Source organism: Bos indicus x Bos taurus, chromosome 23 (genome assembly GCF_003369695.1).
Source record: "Bos indicus x Bos taurus breed Angus x Brahman F1 hybrid chromosome 23, Bos_hybrid_MaternalHap_v2.0, whole genome shotgun sequence".
Lineage (NCBI taxonomy): Eukaryota > Metazoa > Chordata > Mammalia > Artiodactyla > Bovidae > Bos > Bos indicus x Bos taurus.
In genome coordinates, this window is record NC_040098.1 from 4,543,591 (window position 1) to 4,560,571 (window position 16,981).

Genomic DNA, 16,981 nt, shown 5'->3' on the forward strand with positions numbered 1-16,981 from the left:
CTAATTCTGGATTTATCTGTGAAATAGTTAATAGTTGTGGTTCTTAATTAATATTTGTGTTCTATGGGTCACTTTGAGAATCTGTTGTAGGCTCTCCTCAGAAATACACATGTGTACCACGCATGCATACAATTTCTTGGCATTATTGGGTCCCACCAATCCAGTGATTCTATAAATCTCATCTAAGGACCCCATGGGATTTCACAGTCCCCTTTTTTTGGCTTTTTATGGCCAGTCCTGAAGTTAGAAGGAGGCAGTATTTTAAGTCTGTTGTTTGGGACTTGGAGAGAGTTTTCTCACATAGAAACATTATGGTAAAAGTGGTTATATTCTTAGGCTGTCCTGGAGATCCTATTTAAACCATCATGTAGCCTAGGGAGATGGTGCCCATACTATAATCACATCTAATAACCATCTATGAAAGTGATGCGTATTTCATGGGATATGTCAGATGACGTGAGAGGTTTTAGTCCTCTCTCTCATCACCCATGGACAGAATCCTTTTCCCAAATCTGACACGCCCTTCAGGTGAGCCATGTCACCCACTCCCCATCTGAGGGTCAGTTTGTGGGCATTTCTGTTACTGCTGGGATTTCTGTTCCTCATCCTCTGATGCGTTGGTCAGAGGTCTGCTGTCTGATGCTTTCAGGAGGAAGTGTGTTGTGACTTCTACGGAGAGCATCATGCCAGCAGCCTGCCTGCCCTCCGCCTGGCTTCTGTGTCATCCTGTGTCCCATGCCTCCCGTGAGAGCGGACCCTGCACAGGCTGGAGCAGAGCGGGGCTGGTGTGTGGGCTGGGGTGTGGGATGTCGGAGCTGAAGACTCTGACAAGACTTTTCCATTTCTGAAATGAGTCCAGGGGAAGTGAGGTTTTGGATGAAAAGATGCCCCTTTGGTGGCTGCCAATCTTTTTTCAAGAAAAATTTTTATTGAAGTATAATTGATTTACAATGTGTTAATTTCTGCTGTACAGCAAAGTGACTTAGTTATACAGATATATACATTTTCTTCCCTGGTGGCTCAGTGGTAAAGAATCCACCTGCAATGCAGGAGAACCTGGGTTCGATCCCTGGGTCGGGAAGATCCCCTGGAGAATGAAATGGCAACCCACTCCAGTGTTCTTGCCTGGAGAGTCCCATGGACAGAGGAGCCTGACAGTCCACGGAGTCACAAAAGAATCAGACATGACTTCGCAACTAAACAACAACAGCGTACATTTTCTTCAGATTCTTTTCCATTCTGGTTTATCAGAGGATGCTGATCATGGTTCCCTGTGCCATGCAGGGGGACCTTGTCTCCCATCCTGTGTGTAATAGTTTGCATCTGCCAACCCCACACGCCCGCTCCATCTCTCCCTTTCCCTCTTCCCTTGGCAACCACAGTCTTTTCTCTATGACTGTGGAACTGTTTCTTTTTCATCAGTTCAGTCGCTCAGTCGTGTCCGACTCTTTGCGACCCCATGAATCGCAGCACACCAGGCCTCCCTGTCCATCACCAACTCCCGGAGTTCACTCAGACTCACATCCATCGAGTCGGTGATGCCATCCAGCCATCTCATCCTCTGTCGTCCCCTTCTCCTCCTGCCCCCAATCCCTCCCAGCATCAGGGTCTTTTCCAATGAGTCAACTCTTCGCATGAGGTGGCCAAAGTACTGGAGTTTCAGCTTTAGCATCAGTCCTTCAAAAGAACACTCAGGACTGATCTTCAGAATGGACTGGCTGGATCTCCTTGCAGTCCAAGGGACTCTCAAGAGTCTTCTCCAACACCACAGTTCAAAAGCATCAATTCTTCGGCACTCAGCTTTCTTCACAGACCAACTCTTACATCCATACATGACCACAGGAAAAACCATAGCCTTGACTAGACGGACCTTTGTTGGCAAAGTAATGTCTCTGTTTTTGAATATGCTATCTGTTGGTCATAACTTTCCTTCCAAGGAGTAAGCGTCTTTTAGTTTCATGGCTGCAGTCACCATCTGCAGTGATTTTGGAGCCCCAAAATAAAGTCTGACACTGTTTCCACTGTTTCCCCATCTGTTTGCCATGAGGTGATGGGACCGGATGCCATGTTTTGCTGTTTCATAGATAAGTTCATTTGTGTCATATTTTATTTAGTGTTTAGTTTAAAAAGTTTTAATTGGAGGATAGTTACTTTCAATGTTGTGTTGGTTTCGGCCATACAGCAGTGTCAATCAGCCTAAGTATACATATGTGTGTGTATCTACAAGTATATATCCCCCTCTTAAGCCTCCGTCCCAGCCCCCTTATCCCACCCCTCTCGGTTGTGTCACATTTTAGATTCCTTCTACGTGGTATCATATGATGTTTGTCTTTTTCTTTCTGACTTACTTCACTTAGTATGATAATTTCCAGATCCATCCATAGTGCTGCAAATGGCATCTCTCATTCTCAGATGGTTGAGTAGTAGTTCATTGTATGTGTGTACCGCCTCTTTATCTTTTTATCTGTTGATGGGCATTTAGATTATTCTATGTCTTGTCTATTGTGAATAGTCCGGCTAAGAATATAGACATGCATGTATCTTTTTGAATTACAGTTTTGTCCATATCTACGCCCAGGAGTGGGATTGTAGGATTATGTGGTAGCTCTATTTTTAGTTTTTTGAAGAACCTCCATGCTGTTTTTCATAGTGTCTGCACCAGGTTACATTCCCACCAGCATTGTATAGCACTGTATAGTTGTCCCTTTTCTCCACAACCTCTTCAGTATTTGTTACTTGTAGACGTTTTAATGGTGGCTCTTCTGACTGGCGTGAGGTGGTACTTCGTGGTAGTTTTGATTTGCATTTCTCTGATAATCCATGATGTGGAGCATCTCTCCATGTGCCTGTCTGGCCTGGCAGTCTGTGTGACTGTGGCCATCGGGGTGTGGGGGAGGGTGGTGCAGAGGGTTGGCCAGTGTCCCTGGAGCGTAAGCCCCATAGTGCTGACAGCTGAGGATAGAAGTTCACCAGGGTGACCCGTGGGAACGCCCTGCTGGCCTGAGATGGATGCTAGTGGGGACCCACCGTCTCCTGGATGTGTTGGGCTGGACCACTCATCTGATGAGCATTTTGTAAACTGGATGAATGTGTTTAAGGAAAGTGCGTTTGCTAAAAATTCAAAACGCTGACAACAAGGCTGCGTCATCCACTCCTAGGGTGCATCCTGGTGCCTTGCGTGGATAATGCACACACATGCTTAAATCACTTAACCCTCCAACAACCCTCCAACGGTGGTTTCATTTAGTGGTTACGCACACACAGCCTTCAGAGTCAGATGGCAAGGGTGCCCATCTTGATTTATGTGGAGTAAGTGATGTCTTTTTTTTTTTTTTTTAGTAAAATAACACATCTCAAAGATATAAGGCTTCTGCTGTAACCCAGTAAGAATTAGGAAAATAATAATTTTACACACAATAGCCATTTGATAGATGCCAGTCCAACTGGTTAGGGTTATAATCAAAGTAGCATATTTGTTTCTTGATGTAGGTCAGAGTTTAAAATTTACTCTTATTAAAAAATTGTGCACTAAAATTTCTGACACAAAACTCAAATGTGTGAGAACATAATTTTATGATATTTTATTCTTTTCTGTTTGGAAGTTAGAGCATTACCTTCAACTGGGAAAGGTGATTACGTATCCCCAGATGTGGGGCAGCAGGCTGTTCAGGTTTGTGTCCCGAGCTGGCCAGAAAAAGGCCAGCCTTTGTGTCATTTCTTGTGTGTTTCACCCAAGGGATGACAGAGGAGTGTAAGACACTTGTGCTGTCAGAGATCATTTGGTCACAACCCAGTTTGCAGGAAATGGAAAATAAGTGTATGGATTTTAGGTTAAAATGTCAATATTAGAAATATTTCTTCTGTGTTGATTTTCTTATGTTCTTCCCTTGAAATACTGAACGTATTCAGGAGAAACAGGGACAGAAGAGAAGTGAGTCTCTTATCTTTCTTGCCCCACCGTGTTCCTTTTTAGTGAATGGAAAGTATGTTATTTGAAGAGTTTTTCATAAAATTAATCATGCCAAAAATGTGAAGGGAAAGGGTGACCATGAGTCAACAGAATGGAGTAATTGATGGGTAAAGAGAGAAAAAAGTGGGAATAAAATCATTTAGAAGGCGTTTGAGTCATTCTGTGTGTGTACTTGCTCTGCTTTGTCTGATTGTGGCCCTCCTTAAACCTGGGAGCAGGGAGAGGAAAGTGGGGACAGAGGAGGAGAAAGAGAAGAAGGGGGGAGGTTTGGGGTTAGAGGGGCGGGGCGCCCCGACAGCGGGACCTGTGTGCTGGGACTGCGTCCAGGGGCCTCTGCCCTGCGCTCAGCGGCCTGGGGGGCTGACTCAGACCACAGGGTGCTCCCCATCTTTTGAAAGAATTCTTAAAACTTTTGCTCTATGTTATTATTTTATGTGTTTACTTTAATGTAATTTTATGCAATTATTTTACCCCAGTTGTGGCTCCAAGAAGACTGTTCCTTGTAGTTCTGCTTCTTCAGGCAGTGAGGTGATTGAGAGCTTAGTCCCAGGACAGATCTTCACGGGATTTTCCCTTTCATTTGATAACTATTTTGTCTTTGAAAAGAGACTTGCTTCCTGCAAAACTGTCGGCCTGTGACACTTAAGGCAAAGGTGGGAGGCAGATGACCCTGCGGTTGGTCGTCTGTGACGCTGCTCTGGCCCTCCTCCCTGGGCGGTGGGAGTGGTGGGTTGGTGGGGGGCTTGATGCCATCGCCCAGATGAGCAGGCAGGCGGCGCCTGGCCGGTGGGCAACCCACAGCAAGCGGTGGCCGAAGAGGAGGCCGAAATGGGTGCTGCCGATAAGACAGAGAAGCAGGGCTGGGACGCCCGGGCACTGCCTGCCTCGTCCGCGTCTCCGCTTGACCGCAAGCACTTCCCTCTTAGTTCATCTGGTTTAGAAAGAGCCGGAGCTCTTGGAGCCCTTGGAGCCCTGCGGGGACCCTTGGCTCCAGACTCCGATCATCTAAGGCTCGCTCATCTCCTTAAATGAGTCCTTTCCCCACACGCCCCTCCCCATCCGTGGTTGCTCTTGGGGCCCAAGGCCTCTTCTCCCTCCTTTTCCCTCTTCTTGCACACAGTCCCCTCGCGGAAAGGGGCCTGTGGACTCCGTGTACCTGCGCTTGGGTTCTCACGTCTCGCGTCTTCGTCCCCGATCTCACGGGGAGCAGCCAGCCGCACTGGTCCCGCCGCGTCAGCAGGGATGCGGCAGCGTGACCTGGCCGGGCGCCCGCCCCGCCCGGAGCGCCTTGGCGCACCGACGTGCCGCCGGCTTCCAGGGCTGTTAGACTGTTGACTTTCCCCACCTTACAGTTTCAGCTATTTGCTAATTAATCCTCGTGACTCAGGAAGTTAGGATTTATCCGGCTCTAAACTAGTGTATACTCAGTGCCCGGGGAAGCTTCTGGCAAGGTCGATTTTTCAAAGTTGATTTGACCGAGTAAAGTAAACACTGCGGACTTTTTAGATGATTGCTTAGGTTACTGTTGTATCCAAGCGCGTAAACGTTGTTTCCTTGAAATACTTGGTTAGGATTTTTTTTCATATAGCTTTCTCTCCAGAAAAGATGACTAGAGCCTTATTTTATATTGGGGCTAAAATGACATTTGTTTAAATAGTTTGCTTAATTAAAACTTATGTTTGTTGGTGAGCAGACGTCTCTGGCTTTTTTCCAAGTGTATTTAAATTTTAGTGCTCTGGTATTTCAGTTGTATGACTAAGCCTGTCCTTAAACTGATTGTTCTAGCAAGAACGTTTTCCTTTTGGTTCCTCCTTCTTCAGAATATATTTAAGAATATATCCCAGTTAACACATTCATCTGCTACCTCTACATGTTTATTCACACACAGAATATACTGGATTATTTTCCTTGCAGATTATGATCTCTGTATAAAACTATTGTTAAGTAACAATTATGTATTATTCTTTGACTTCCCTGGTGGGAAGTATTGGATTATTCTTTAGCATAATTTAAATTGTAGCGCTAAAACATGAGCTGGGTGTTATTGAAAATACCTGTGACTTCAGTTAGCTAAATTTTACTGAGAGAGTTATTCTAAAATATAAAATTGATGAGTATTTATTTTTGCCCATTCTGCCAATGGGACTTTATATACTAGAGGGTCTTAGGTCACTGTTTAATTTTTGTTATTCTTGATCACATGCAGTTCTGTCTTTCTGTCTAGAACTTCATGAGCATGTGTATGGCACCCAGATCTCTAAGTCCTGATGATGTAGCTTTTGTCTTGCTCTAAGGACACAGGAGGCAAGGCATCCTTTTATTTCCTGAAACATTTGAAAGACTAGAAGATTCCTTTTTAACTCATTGTTTGCCTGGACCCAGAATTAGAACTTGAGCTGTGACTGAGAGGCTGTATTGAAGAAGAATAATTTAAGGTGAAGAACAGTTTTTGGAAGCTTGGAGTCTGGGCAATTCATATAGTGTGCTTCCCTTGTGTTGGATTCCTCTAGCTAACCATTTATGGTGGAGTTATGTTCTTCAGCACTGCTTGACTGTACTGTGAACTTATTCTTAACATTGTGTAGTCAGATGTTTGGGCTGAGCTTTACTTTGTGTGCTCAGTCGTGTCCGGCTCCTTGTGACCCCGTGGACTGTAGCCCGCCAGGCTCCACTGTCCATGGAATTCTCTAGGCAAGAATACCAGAGTGGGTTGTCATTCCCTCCTCTAGGGGATCTTCCCCACCCAGGGATCAAACCTGCATCTCCTGCATTGTCAGGCAGATTCTTTACTACTGAGCCACCTGGGAAGCCCGAATTTTAGTTTATTGACACATAAGTGCATTTGGAGAGGAAAAGGCCCTGGATTCCAGTACTGAACTACTCCCTCTTAGTAACCTGCGTGGTTACCACCTGGGAGACAGCCTGCTAAGGATCACACTTTAATCTCTGTTCCGTCTTGTCTTGGGAAAGCTTGATTTACTCAAGGCAGAGATATCCTTTGCACGTATTGTAAAGGCAACAACTTCATGGCTCCGCTGAATCAATCACACTATTTTTTATTGATTTGGTGGCTGGAAGAAAATGTAGACCCCTAAGCTGAGAATATGGTGATAACTTTTAAGGAATGTGTTCTCAGCCATCACATACTTCTTGAGTAATTTTACCATCTGTGGGCACAGATGAGAGAGGAGAATTTTTGAAGCATCAACTTTATACAGGACTAATGACAAATGCTTTTTCTGAAACTATAATGCAAGTATTGGTTCTTAAAATCCGCAAATAAGATCTTTTTTTCAAGACCTTAGACTTACATGAGTGGTTCTTAAACTTGAGCTACATCAGAGTCTCTTGGAGGGCTTGTTACAGTAGATGGTTGGGCTTCAGCCCAAGGCTTCTTATTCAGTAGATCTGGGAGGGACCTGAAACTCTACCATTCTAATAAGTTCCAGGAAGTTAGGTTTTCAACAAAAAGCTGTTGCTGCTGAGCCAGGGCCACTCTATGAGAGAGCACCTGTCATAGAGAAAATGATAAATGTTATAATGGACCATCAGATTCATTTGATATAATCAACAAATATTATAAGCAGGTTTAAAAAATAATTGTAGCTACTGCATATCTATTGTAAGCTGTATTTATTAATAATGAATTAATATTAACTAATACCTTCAATATTAATACTATTATTACTACCAATAGTAATAGCTGCTAATATTATTTGAGAGCAAACCACATACCAGGATTTGTCACTTTTGTGTCTTAATGTCTATTTCTCATAACAATTCTTATGGAAAGGACCTGTTCTTTTTTTAAAAAATTTTATTTTATTGAAGTATAGTTGATTTACAATATGATGTTAATTTTTGTTGTACAGCAAAGTGATTCAGTTTTTTATGTATGTGTGTGTGTGTGTCTTCCCTGGTGGATTCCCTGGTGGTTCAGCTGGTAAAGAATCTTTCTGTGATGCGGGAGACCTGGGTTCGCTCCTTGGGTTGGGAAGATCCCCTGGAGAAGGGAAAGGCTCCCCACTCCAGTAGCCACTCCGGTAGCCTGGAGAATTCCACGGGCGGTACAGTCCATGGGATCGCAAAGAGTCAGACACGACTGAGCGACTTCCACTTCACATCTGTGTATGTCTCACATTTTTTCCACATTCTTTTCCATTGTGATTTGTCACAGGATACTGAAGATAGCTCCCTGTGCTGGGCAGCAGGCATGTCCTTTGATGCTGTGTGGACTAGCTTGTGTCTGCTAACCCTCTCTTCCCCACAGCCCCGCCTCCCCCTTAGCAGCCACGGGTCTGCTCTGTCTGTGGGTCTGTTTCTGTTTTGTATAAAAGTGCATTTATGTTGTAGTTTAGATTCCACATGTAAGCAGTATCGTACGATATTTGTCTTTATCTGTCTGACTCACTTCACTCAGGATGATCATCTCTAGGTTCATCCATGTAGCTGCAGATGGCATTGTTCCCTTCTGCTTTGCGGATGAGTAACATTCCGTTGTGTATATGTGCCACACCTTCTTCGTTCATTCGTCTCCATCCTGACTGTTCTGAATCCCTGTGTTACAGGTGTTGAAACTGATGCCCAGGGAGGTTGCATAATTTCCTCAGGTCGTGAAGCTGGTAGACCTCAGGATGCATGTGGGAAAGAGGCTAAGAGAGATCACGCAGGCTGGAGACCTGTCTAGGGAGGAAGTGAGGGTCACACGCCAGTCTGCCTGACTCCAGACATTGTGCTCTCTCTGCTGCTCGAAGGATGAATGCAGTGAGCAGAGCTGAAGGGGGAGTCGAGCTCACCTTTGGACCCTGGTCTAGTATCTTTACAAATGCGATGTGATGTTTGAGTTATTTCTGTTGTGGTGTTAGAGATATGTATGTAGTAGAGGAAGGGTTAAACGGGGAGGGGGGATAGACTCAAAAGTGTAGAGTTTAGAAGCAAATCATGTTTTTTTAAATGCAAAAAATTGTTGATTTGGTAACCCTGACCATTTCAAAACAGTAAGAGATAACACAGATGAGTCTGACATGGTTTCATATAGACGGTCATAGCTTGGGACTGAGAAATTCTGAATATCTTCTCATCATGAAGAATAGTGATTTCTTTGGGTCAGTTCCTCATCAGTAAAGTAAAAGTTGCTCAGTTGTTTCTGACTCTTTGTGATCCCATGGACTATACAGTCCCTGGAATTCTCCAGGCCAGAATACTGGAGTGGGGGTAGCCTTTCCCTTCTCTAGGGGATCATCCCAACCCAGGGATCGAACCCAGGTCTCCCACATTGGAGGCAGACTGTTTACCAGCTGAGCCACAAGGGAAGCCCCTCACCAATTAAAAATGTCCAAGATAATACTGTTTACTTTCAACAGGGCTGTATTGAACATTTGTATAATCAGGGCTGTATCTGAAATACAGTTTAGAAAGTACTGTTTTTTTCTTTTTAATTAATTAATTTTAAATGGAGGCTAATTACTTTACAGTATTGTGGTGGTTTTTGCCATACATTGACATGAATCTGCCACGGGTGTACATGTGTTCCCCATCCTGAACCCCCCTCCCACCTCCCTCCCAGTCCCATCCCTCTAGGTCATCCCAGTGCATCAGCCCTGAGCTCCCTGTCTCATGCATTGAACCTGGACCGGTGATTCATTTCACATATGATAATATACGTGATTCAATGCTATTCTCTCAAATCATCCCCCCCAGCCCTCTCCCACAGAGTCCAAAAGTCTGTTCTTTACATCTGTGTCCCTTTCACTGTCTCGCATACAGGGTCATCATTACCATCTTTCTAAATTGCATATGTATTCGTTAATACACTGTATTGGTGTTTTTCTTTCTGACTTACTTCACTCTGTGTAATAGGCTCCAGTTTTAATGCAGCTTACCACTTTGCTGGAGACATTAAATACATTTGTGAGAAGATCCCTTGGAGAAGGGAGTGACTGGCTACCCACTCCAGTATTCTTGCCTGGAGAACGGCTTGGATAGAGGAGTCTGGTGGGCTCTAGTCCACGGGGTTGCAAGAGTTGGACATGACGGGGTGACTGACTCTTTCACTGCTACCTCTTTTGTTTCAAAACCATTACCTGTTACGCCTGGCAGCACAGGATGAAGTGTCAGAACGAGTGCTAAACAGTGGGGTTTTACAAGATCGGGGCCAGGAGATTTGGGGTGGCTCTGAGTGTCAAGGGCACTCTGAGTGTGCCAGGACAGGGGTGCTGGCTTGAGCGGGGTGCAGCGGAGGGGTGGGCCAGGGCTGGGCGGGGCCGTGAGTCTTGAGCCTGCTGCACTGGACGCTGGGTTTGCTGGGAGGAGATCAGGTGGAGAGAAACGGCAAAGCCGCACGCAAGACTAACACAGCATCATCAGTCAGCTGTATCTCAATTAAAAAAAGAAATGGTGAAGACAGATAAGAAGCAGATGGGATGGGTCAGCCAAGGATGTTGGAAGTACCTGAGGACAAGAGCAACGTGGTATAACTGGCACTCTGAAGTCATGTGACTGCCGTTGGGAAGAGCCTTGAGTGCACACGTAGGCATTGAGGAACTACAGGTGATGGCACTGTGAACTCTGCGATGGAGCTGTCTTCCTGTGATGGCTCCGTGTCTGCTGAGTGAGGGAACCTACAGAGGGGACTGCGGGGCCTCTGTCTTAGTTCTTCCCCTTGTTTGTAGCTGGTACTCGGATGGGGTTGCGGAAGGCTTGCTGATCAGATTATAGGTTGAAGGAACACTCAGTGTAGTAAACAGATCAAGAAGGCTGGACCTCTGGTCTCATCAGAAAGAGAGAACTTAACGGTGAAAATGTAAAGTTCTGCTCAAAGACTGAAGATTTCCCTGTAGGATTTAGAAGGTGCAGAAGGTCTGGCGGGCAGCAATTCCTGTCATCGGAGCTGGGGGTTCCGATGACCTCAGGCTGACGGCAGTGGTGTGCCTGCACGCAGGCTGTGTTAGCAGAGCTCAGAGTGTGCTGGGCACCCAACATCCCAGGGTGTTTGTTCAGGTCCTGACTGCGCATAAAGGGGCAGTCAAAAGGAAAGTGACTGCTGGAGGCAACCATGATGGTGAGCATCTGGAAACATCTCTTGGATGAGGGACGATGGAGACAATTGAGAAGGAGACTTTGAGAAGAGAGGGTTACAGAGAAACGTGATGGGCATTTTCAGATATTGGTCAGGGTAGTCATATAAGAAGCTACAGTTTAGGATTTATTAGATCCAAAGATTGATGGATACTTTCCAGTTTGAATATGTAAGCTCAATGTAAAACCCCTCTGTAAACATCCACAGTGCCCAGTAATAGGTGTTCACTTAAGTCTGTTTTGATCTAAGGGTATATTCTTAGTTTCCAGTGGCTGCTATAACCAATTACACAGGCTTGCTGACTTAGAACAGTGATCTCTATGCTGTCAAATCTGGGGGCTGAAAGTCTGGACTCAGTTTTTCTGGGCTCGAATCACCATGGTAGCAAGGCTGTGCTCCCTTCAGAACCTCTTGGGGAGAATGCCGTGCCCGTCTGTCTCAGCGTCTGGGGATACCAGCATTGCCTTTCCCGTCGCCACATGCTGCCTCCTGGTCCGTGGGTTAGGACCCCCAAGCATCTCTTTTCTAAGGAGGTTGGAGACTGGATTTCGAGCCCACGGGCATAATCCAGGATAATCGTCCCACCACAGATTTTTAACACACCTGCAAAGATTGTTTTCCAAATAAGGCAACATTCAGTTTCCAGAGATTTGGACCTGATATCTTTGGGGCCACCATCATCCTCTTATACGTGAACCAGTAAAACTGCCTCATGTGAAGTCAGCTAAGGCTTCATGGGATAGGCACTCCCCAGTCATTCCCAAATTTCCACCGAAATCCTGTGGGGATGTAGTTGGAATCTATCAGAGGTGGAACAGAAATGGTTCATGCGTTGGTAGGAGGGTGAACTAGGTGGTGATGCGTTTGCTTTCCAAGACCAAGACTATATAGTCATGTCATTCGTTTATGATAAGATTTGTGAAGCAGTAATTAATAGGGATAGACCAGAGATTTGTTTTTATATTTTTTAATGTTTGAAATAATTTTATGCTTTAACAAGTTGTAAAAATAAAAATAGTACAAGGAGCCCTGTTAGGTATGCTCATTACTCAGATTGACTCTTGGGAGCACTTACCCTGTTTGCTGTATCATGACTCTAATACCGCACGTGTGTGCGTGTGTGTGTGTGTATTTTTTATCTGAACCACATGGGGGTAAGTCCTACACTATACAGATGGCCCTTTCCCCTCAGTACTGCAGCATTTCCCAAGAGTAGGGGTGTTCTCTTTCATAGCCCCACATCTACCTACTTCGTAAAGTTACGCTGGCTCACAGTCTCTTGCCTGTGTTTCAGTTTGGTGGTTGGTCCTTTACACTGTTACCCCAGAGCAGCTTGCAGGTCGTGGTCAGCTGTTGCATTTAGCTGCTGTGTCTCTCTATCCTGCTTCAGATAGAAACAGTTTAACAGCCCTTTAACAGACTTTTATGACATGAACATTTTTTGAAGACTGCAGAACAGGGGTTTATAGAGAATGGAAGATCAATTAATAGTAAAATGTATTTTGAACTTCAGACTATTTTATGACAAGAAGATAAGCCCTTTTCTGAGATTTTAGTACTTGTTGATAAGTAATGAGTATCTTTTCAAATTTTTCAGATAATACAGTATCTTTTCAAATTGAGAACCTCACAACTTGACTCAGTAATTCATCAAATGACTTTAGTTCTGTCTTGTGGTCAATTATAGTTTTTCTTGATTTCCTTACTGCTAATAATAGTATTACTTCTGCTTCCAACACTGCCATTTTGAATGCCTAGGCTGAGCCACATGCTGGATGGGCCGTGTAACGTGGGTTGTCTGGTTGAGCCCTTGTTTAGCCAGTGACATTCCGGAGGCTCAGGAACGACATGACCTGACCGGCGTGGGCGGGCCGAAACGTGGCAGAGAACCTTCTGGTTCTCCAGGAAAGCTCCGCCATCTTGGCCCCTCTTGCCTGAGCAGAGCCACAAGGCTGAAGAGCGGTCAAGAGCTGCAGACCCGACCTGACCAGCGTGGGTGGGCTGGAACGTGGCAGAGAACCTTCTGGTTCTCCAGGAAAGCTCCGCCATCTTGGCCCCTCTTGCCTGAGCAGAGCCACGGGGCTGAAGAGCGGTCAGGAGGGGCAGACACGGCTCAGTGGAAAGGCGCGGTGCTGAGGTGCAGCTCTCGTTTCTTTCTGCGTTACTTCTAGTCTTTGCTGTGATGCTTCGGCCATAAATTTTTATTTGCATTCTTCTCTAATCAATATGCTTTACAAGCATTTAGAGATACAGATAAAAGTATATGAGAAAGCCAACCAGCACTCCCAGAGGCTGGGGTTTTAGCTGGAGAAGGGCACTGACTAAGCCCTTTTCAAAGAAGAGGATAAGGCGGTTTGCTCAGTGGAGCTGACAGCCCCATCCTGCCGCGCAGGCTTCACAGCGGCGCCGGTCCCGTCCTTCCGTCGTGGGCAGGTCCCGCAGAAGCTTTGTTGCGTCGTCTGTTCTGGACTCCAGGCTGCAGCTCAGCCCAGCACGGTGCCTGATACGCTGCTTCTGTCAGGCCCCTGTTGCTTCCTCAGTGAACCTGAAACCAGATGATGCTTTCCCCCGTGTTTGTGATATACCCCTGACTACTGCGATGGGAAGATGAAAAGTGTCACTTTGTGAGAAGTGAGGTGAAAGTCCGGAAGGAAAGGCATTGCGTGATGACTCCTTCCTGTGAAGGCTGAGGAGCCCCGCTGCGTTGTGGGTGCAGAACGTGAGTCGCCCGGTCAGGCAGGAGGAGCTGCCACGCTGATGCTCTGCGTTCTTCCACAGCCCAGTGCAGGGTCTCCGTTCACTTCGGGGGCAGGAAGTTTACTCTTACTTATAACTGATATTAATGTATTTATCTAGCGTTAAATACGTACAAGTAAATAAAACAATATAATAAAAAGAACCAGCCTGAATATTCTTTGGAAGGACCTATGCTGAAGCTGAAGCTCCAAGACTTTGGCCACCTGATGCAAACAGCTGACTCACTGGAAAAGACCCTGATGCTGGGAAAGATTGAGGGCAGGAAGAGAAGGCGACAGCAGAGGATGAGATGATTGGATGGTATCACTGATTCGATAAGGACACAAACTTGGGCAAACTCCAGGAAATGGTGAAGGACAGGGAAGCCTGGCCTGCTCCAGTCCATGGGGTCGTAAAGAGTCGGACATGACTTGATGACTGAACAACAGCAAGAATTACGTACGTGTAAATAAATGAATAAGTAAAGTTTGCCCAACTTACCTATTGTTATTTCCCTCAGCTCAGAATGTAGAAGACTATTGATTGAAGCTAGCTTTTCCTCACTGGGGAATTTTCTAATAGTTTGCTGACAATATTAGTAGATTCTTTGCAGCCTTATTGCATGTGAGGAAGAAGAAATCTTTTCCTTCTAACCTTTCTAGGTTCCTGGCTGGGCTGTAAAACAAAAGACAGATAAATAAGAGAAAAGCATACAGATTATTTAATAAGAACTTTGTATAATCAGGAGCCTTCGAGGAGAAATGAAGACCTGAAGAAACGGTTAAACCTGAGTGTGTTTTAACACCAGGCTTGGTGGGGAGTGGAGGGTCACAGGGAAACGTGGCAGAACAGAAGGGCATAAGCCAAGGGTAATAAACTTGAGAAGTTCAGGAAGGCCTGTCTGTTCAGACTCCTCTCACCTGCAGAGATAAGGATGCTCCTTTCGTCCAGGTGCAGAGTGAGCACCTCCCCGCTGAGGTCTCATGACCTGCCTGGGGGTGGGTGGTGGCAGCGCCCTTCCAGCACCCGCTGTCTCCCAGCTCCTTCGGCTGGAAATGTCCAGTTTGCCCAGGGGCTGTGTTTGGGGTTGTGCGTCCTGAGCCCTGTCTTACAGGTGTGGTTAGGTTTCTCATCCCTTAGGATCTTAGAGAAAACCCCGTTTCCAGGCACTGTCAAGTTGGCTGTGCTGCAAACCCAAGGGAAATTCAGAAACTGGTTTTAAAAGGGGCTGATGAGGAGGACAAGCAGGGGGAGGCAGAAGCCGGTGATGAAGATGGGGGCGTGCCCTGCTGGTGGAGAACTTGACCTTGAGAGCGGTCAGTGTGTCAGGGGCTGGGGACGAGTCACGTTGGACTTGGGCATGGAGTTTGGAAGCAGTTGCCTGCGTAGTCGTGTCTGACTCTTTGTGACCCCATGGACCGCAGCATGCCAGGCCTCCCTGTCCATCACCAACTCCCGAAGCTTGCTCAGACTCATGTCTATTGAGTCAGTGATGCCATACAACCATCTCATCCTCTGTAGAAGTAGATGTTTTTTCTGGAACTCTCCTGCTTTTTTGATGATCTCTGGAAGTTCATGGTTCATGTACTGTTGAAGCCTGGGGTTGTGCGTCCTGAGCCCTGTCTTGCAGGTGTGGTTAAGTTTCTCACTTCTTAGGATCTTACAGAAACCCCAATTCCAGGCACTGTCAAGTTGGCTGTGCTGCAAACCCGAGGGGAAATTCAGAAACTGGTTTTAAAAGGGGCTGATGAGGAGGACAAGCGGGGGGAGAACTTTGAGCTTTACTTGGCTAGCGTGTGAGATGAGTGCAATTGTGCAGTAGTTTGAACATTCTTTGGCATTGCCTTTCTTTGGGATTGGAATGAAAACTGACCTTTTCAAGTAATCAATGCAAAGAAATAGAGGAAGATAATAGAATGAGAAAGACTAGAGATCTCTTCAACAAAATTAGAGATACCAAGGGAACATTTCATGCAAAGATGGGCAAAATAAAGGACAGAAGTGGTATGGACCTAACAGAAGCAGAAGATATTAAGAAGAAGTGGCAAGAATACACAGAAGAACTATTAATAAAAGATCTTTATGACCCAGACAACCACAATGGTGTGATCACTCACCTAGAGCCAGACATCCTGGAATGCTAAGTCAAGTGGGCCTTAGGAAGCATCACTGCAAACAAAGCTAGTGGAGGTGATGGAATTCAAATTGAGCTATTTTAAATCCTAAAAGATGATCTTAATGTGATATAGAAGAAATGTCTGTGTGAAAGAGGGAGAGATCAGTGACCTCAGAGGGAAGCTGTTGAAGCTGGGAGGACCACTGTGTACATCTAAAAATGCTGAACTGAACACCGATGGCCTGAGCTGTGGATTCATGGTGCTGACATAGTCTAACACTTGATGATGTCTTAAAGAATTTCTTTTTTTCCCTTCTTCCAGTTTCATTGAGATATAATTGATGTACAGCACTGTATAAGTCTAGGCTTTGCGGCGTAATGACCTGACTTACATGCATTACAAAATGATGACCACAGTAAGTTTAGTGAGCCTTCATTACCTCATATAGATACAAAATTAAAAGAGAAAAAATTTTCTCTTATGATGGAAAGTCTTAGGATTTACTGTCTTTAATTTCATATATAACTTACAGCAGTGTTAATTACCTTCAGTTCGGTTCAGTCACTCAGTCGTGTCCAACTCTTTGTGACTCCATGAACTGCAGCACGCCAGGCCTCCCTGTCCATCACCATCACCAACTCCTGGAGTTTACCCAAACTCATGTCCATTGAGTCAGTGATGCCACCCAAAAGTATAAATCTCATCCTTTGTCGTCCCCTTCTCGCCTTCAATCTTTCCCAACATCAGGGTCTTTTCAAATGAGTCCGCACTTCGCATCAGGTGGCCAGAGTATTGGAGTTTCAGTTTTAGCATCAGTCGTTCCAGTGAATATTCAGGACTGATTTCCTTTAGGACGGACTGGTTGGATCTCCTTGCAGTCCAAGGGACTTTCAAGAGTCTTCTCCGACACCACAGTTCAAAAGCATCAATTCTTTGGCGCTCGGCTTTCTTTATGGTCCAACTCTCACATCCATATGTGACTACTGGAAAAACCATAGCCTTGATGAGATGGACCTTTGTTGGCAAAGTAATGTCTCTGCTTTTTAACATCCTGTCTAGGCTGGTCATAACTTTTCTTCC

At 45.4% G+C, this 16,981-nt stretch overlaps 1 protein-coding gene and 1 long non-coding RNA gene across 23 annotated transcripts in view; one reads left to right on the plus strand and one right to left on the minus strand.

The window, feature by feature from the left end:
• DST (dystonin) overlaps positions 1–16,981 on the plus strand; it is a 520,430-nt gene that overhangs the window by 224,446 nt on the left and 279,003 nt on the right. The window lies entirely within an intron of this gene.
• LOC113881364 lies at positions 4,389–6,621 on the minus strand. Its single transcript, XR_003508008.1, has 2 exons — positions 5,127–6,621; positions 4,389–4,901 (listed from the first exon to the last, which is right to left on the minus strand). It is a non-coding gene; the product is annotated as an uncharacterized LOC113881364 (long non-coding RNA).